The sequence below is a fragment of the Heterodontus francisci genome, unplaced genomic scaffold (assembly GCF_036365525.1).
Source record: "Heterodontus francisci isolate sHetFra1 unplaced genomic scaffold, sHetFra1.hap1 HAP1_SCAFFOLD_43, whole genome shotgun sequence".
NCBI lineage: Eukaryota > Metazoa > Chordata > Chondrichthyes > Heterodontiformes > Heterodontidae > Heterodontus > Heterodontus francisci.
In genome coordinates this window covers 18968565-18973500 of record NW_027141852.1, presented here as the reverse complement: position 1 = coordinate 18973500, position 4936 = coordinate 18968565, and the positions used below count along the sequence as shown (strand labels likewise).

The following is a 4936-nucleotide window of genomic DNA, read 5'->3' as shown; positions in this document are numbered from 1 at the left end:
GAATGGGACTGAATGGATTGATTTACATGGGCTTGATGGGCAAAATGACTTCCTGTACTGTAGTGACTCCAGGACTCAATGACTCTCTCTCCTTCTCTCTCTCTCTCTCTCTCTCTCTCTCTCTCTCTGTCTATCGCTTTACCTCTCTCTGCCTCTCTCTCTCTATCTGTCTTTAGCTGGTCCTCTAACTTTCTATTGCACTCTCTCTCTCTTTTTTTCACTCTCTCTCTCTCCATTACACACATATTTGTCAATCACATGTCAAAGAAGGAAGCGTAATGAAGGAATGGCTGCGCCCTTGAAAATGTTTCCAGGAGAATCGTTAAATGTTTAAAGTTTCTGTAGGGGGTTTGACCTGAGATGGTGAGACACAAGGATGTGAGGTTATTAAAGTCTTCACCAAATGTAATAGGGAATAATTTTCTTCACTGGTGAACCCAAAGGAACAAATATGGCACAAGAATGAGAAAAGTCAGAGGATTGAGAAACATCCAATGGTTCTTCACATATTCAAGTCAGCAGACCCACAGAAAAACAGTAGGTTGAGAGTTCAGATCCAGTGATAGACTGGACAAATATCGAGCCAGTGCTTTTTTCTTTATAAACCTGACATCTGTCCACTTGGCTATTGCACCTCGTCTCGATGTATCTGATAATACTGATACTATTTGTATTCCACAGTTGCTTTGAAATCACAGGCAATATAAATGGATTGGGAAATTCAATGGTCAGGAACCATTAATGGATTGGGAAAGTCAATGGACTGGAAAATATCAGTGGATTGGGAAATTCTATAGACTGAGTTATTTCAATGGATTGGGACAGTTCAGTACATTGTGAAACATCAATGGATTAGGAAACAGGAATTAAAGGGACAGATGGAGTTCAACCTGGAAAAGTGTGAAGTGATTCATTTTGGAAGGTCGAATTTGAATGCAGAATACAGGCTTAAAGACAGGATGCTTGGGAGTGTGGAGGAACAGAGGGATCTTGGGGTCCATGTCCATAGATCGCTCAAAGTTGCCACCCAAGTTGATAGGGTTGTTAAGAAGGCGGATGGTGTGTTGGCTTTCATTAGCAGGGGGATTGAGTTTAAGAGCCGCGAGGTTATGCTGCAGCTCTATAAAGCCCTGGTTAGACCACACTTGGAATATTGTGTTCAGTTCTGGTCGCCTCATTACAGGAAGGATGTGGAAGCTTTAGAGAGGGTGCAGAGGAGATTTACCAGGATGCTGCCTGGACTGGAGGGTATGTTTTACGAAGAAAGGTTGAGGGTGCTAGGGCTTTTCTCATTGGAACGAAGAAGGATGAGAGGTGACTTGATAGAGGGGTACAAGATGATGAGAGGCATAGATAGAGTGGATAGCCAGAGACTTTTTTCCAGGGCAGAAAGGGCTATCACCAGGGGGCATAATTTTAAGGTGATGGAGGAAGGTTTCGGGGAGATGTCAGAGGTAGGTTCTTTACACAGAGAGTGGTGGGTGCGTGGAATGCACTGCCAGCGGTGGTAGTAGAAGCAGATACATTAGGGACATTTAAGCAACTCTTGGATAGGTACATGGATGATAGTAGAATGAAGGGTATGTAGGTAGTTTGATCTTCGAGTAGGTTAAAGGTTCGGCACAACATCATGGGCCGACGAGCCTGTACTGTGCTGTACTGTTCTATGTTCTATGTTCCAGATGAAAGGATTGCATTAATCAATGGATTAGAATGTGGAGAGGCAGGAGAAAATGATGCCATTTTAAGTAGGGGGCCGGGGGTTAGTAGAAACAGACCAGGGCTATTTTACTCTCTATCTCATTCCTTTCTTCTATCTGGCTCATTATCACATCCTCTCTCTCTCAGAGCGGTGGGAATCACTGGAACCCACACTTGTTGCTCAGGTTGTTTGGTTCCGGGAAAATACAAGGTCCACATCAGATTGACAGGAAAGATAAATGTGATTCAGGGCCAATCATTTTCCTTTTGGTGATGTGTGCTCAGCCTTGTTATTTCAGCAAAGGCAGCAGGAAATGCAAATTCTGAAGAGTTTTGACAGAGTGAAGAAGGAGAAAGTGTTGCCAGTGACAGAAGGGTCAGTAACCAGAGGAAACACATTTAAAGTAATTGACAAAAGAATTAGCGTTGTGATGAGGAGATTGTTATTTCAGCAGTGTGTTGTTCTGGTCTGGAATGCAACCCTGAAAGGTCAGTGGAAGCAGATTCAATGGGAACTCTAAATGGAATTGTATATATACCTGACATGGAAAATATAACAGGGCAATGGGGGAAAGGACAGGAGTGTGGGATGTGGGATTAATAGAATAGCTCTGTGAAATATCAAGCAAATGCACAGTAATAAGGTTCAGTGCTTGGACCTCAGATATTTTCACTCCATCAATGGCAGAGAAAGCTCAAGGGACCATGTGGCTACTCCTCATGTTCTTCCCAGTGTCCAGGATAAAGTGTAACATCACACTGATTTCCAGATGGCTGAAACAAATGCAACAGACATCTGTTCTGGAAACATAACATTTAAAGTGAGAAACTAGTCATGAGGCATGTACGGGGATTGAACCCGTGATCTTCAGTTGACAAGACTGACGCCTTACCACTTGGCCACCATGCCTTTTGTTAATGGACACCTGAGGCTCCAGAGGAGGATTTGTGATTCTTTTTCAATTTGGTTGAAACAGCATCGAGAAACATGCACAGAAATCAAGAGGGATTGTGGAATGGGTAACAGATCAGCCTCATTTCCATCATCAGCATCATGAAATCTTCATTCAGACATTCCATTCCCATCCTCAGCTTTTCTCACATCTGTACAATAATATAAGAGTGGACATTGGGTTGTTACTGGGCAGATTATATAAATAGACTGTGTGCATCATCACAGGAAGTGATGTAATATAATCTGTCCGGCACCTCATGGAGAGTTGTAGATGAAACCTTCAATGCAAGATGTGCAGAGTAAACTCAGGTTATTTTAACCGTCAGATTCTTATAAATTGTGTACTAAGCCTTGACAGATATCAGAACATTATATGGGGGCTGCAGTAAACCAAAGCGAAGATGGAGAAATCTTTGCCTGTACCTTTGAAAAGGTCACTGGACTGAACCAAGCCGAGGAGTGGCCGAGATGTTTCCAGAACTTTGCAAGGTATTGTACTGCATCGGGTCTCGTGCAGAAGCCAGACATGGAGCAGGTCAGTACGCTATTGTCTGCAATGGAGGGAGTGTGCAGGCAACATCCTCATGAAGAACAGAAGGCTACGTGTGAAGAAGTTATTAAGACACTCAAGACCTATTTTAATTGAGGAAAAAAATGTCATCGTGGAGCCAAAGTTAAAACGCTGCATTTGCTGACAACGCAACCACCAGGTGACGCTGTACTAGCACATGCGCAAATGCAGCCTCTTCCACTGAAACGTCACTGTCTGTGACATTCAGGCAGCTGCCAGGATTAAAGATGGAGCTACTCAATTTATCACAGAAAACAACTTCGACCTAAAAATCCCCTCAAAGGTTGCCATCGCCGCCTCCATCCCACCCTCAACAGTCCCCCGCTCCCTCTTGCGCATTCGCCAGTTATCCAGTAAAAAGTCATCTTAATTCACCTAAAGTGAATTACTTTCGGAGCAGTGACTGTCATTTCATAAGCAAATATGGCACAGTGGCACAGTGGCGTGCACTGTAGCCTCACAGCTCCAGCCACCCGGGTTCATTTCTGGGTACTGCCTGTGTGGAGTTTGCAAGTTCTCCCTGTGTCTGCATGGGTTTTCTCTGGGTGCTCCGGTTTCCTCCCACAAGCCAAAAGGCTTGCAGGTTGGTAGGTAAATTGGCCATTATAAATTGCCCCCAGTATAGGTAGGTGGTAGGGAAATGATGGGATGTGGTAGGAATATGGGATTAGTGTAGGATTAGTATAAATGGGTGGTTGATGGTCGGCACAGACTCGGTGGGCCGAAGGGCCTGTTTCATTGCTGTATCTCTAAAAAAAAATATCTACACAAAGGACACGTTTTGGTTGATAGTCGGAGAACGTCGCACTGTTTGAAGTCTCATTAGAAGGACAGCACCTCTGACAGTGCTGCACACCCTCTGTAATTCAGTGAGGTTTCATAGAGTCATAGAGTTATACAGCACAGAAACAGGCCCTTCGGCCATCATGTCCGTGCCGGCCATCAAGTACCTATCTATTCTCATTCCATTTTCCAGCACGTGGCCGTAGCCTTGTATTCTGTGGCGTTTTGAGTGGTCATCTAGATACTTCTTAAATGTTGTGAGGGTTCCTGCCTCTACCACTCCTTCAGGGAATGTGTTCCAGATTCCAACCACCCTCGAGGTGAAACATTTTTCCTCAAATCCCCTCTAAACAGTGCCATCCCATTCTCCGGACGATCATTCCCCGTTTCCCCCCATCCCACTCTCTGACTGCTCACTCCCCGCTTCACCCACCACCACCCCCATCCTGCTCTCTGGCCGCTCACACTCCAGGCCATGGGCTCTGCCGCTTCCCTCCTCTCGGCCACTCGCTCCAACATTGCCCCATCACCCCTCGAGGCTCGCCTTGCTTTATCGGGTGGTGCGGTGAAGAATGATCGAATGTTGGAGCGAGAGGCCGAGAGGAGGGAAGCAGCATGGCTTAAAGCTAGTGTCTGGAGGGACGTGGGGGGGAAGCGGGGCGTGAGTGGACGGAGAGAGGGCAGTGCGGTGGTGGGGGGGTAGCAAGTGGCCGGAGGGCGGGGGAGCGGGGTAGCAAGGAGCGGGCAGCGAGCGGCCTGGAGTGAGTGGCCGAGTGGGGGGAGAGAGTTTTCCCGCACATGCGCCACTTTGTCCTGGAAGACGTAGGCTGAGCATGCACAGCATCTCAGAGCGCAGGAGACTGTTTGTGCATGTGCGAGCTTGGAGCGCTGTGATGACGTCGGCTGGCTGCTGCATTGTCAGGAAT

The 4936-nt window shown here is 46.3% G+C and overlaps 1 non-coding gene across 1 annotated transcript; it reads right to left on the bottom strand.

Moving 5' to 3' along the window:
- Window positions 1-2539: 2539 nt before the first annotated feature.
- On the bottom strand, window positions 2540-2611 carry trnat-ugu (transfer RNA threonine (anticodon UGU)). Its single transcript has one exon. It is a non-coding gene; the product is annotated as a tRNA-Thr (tRNA).
- Window positions 2612-4936: the final 2325 nt, after the last annotated feature.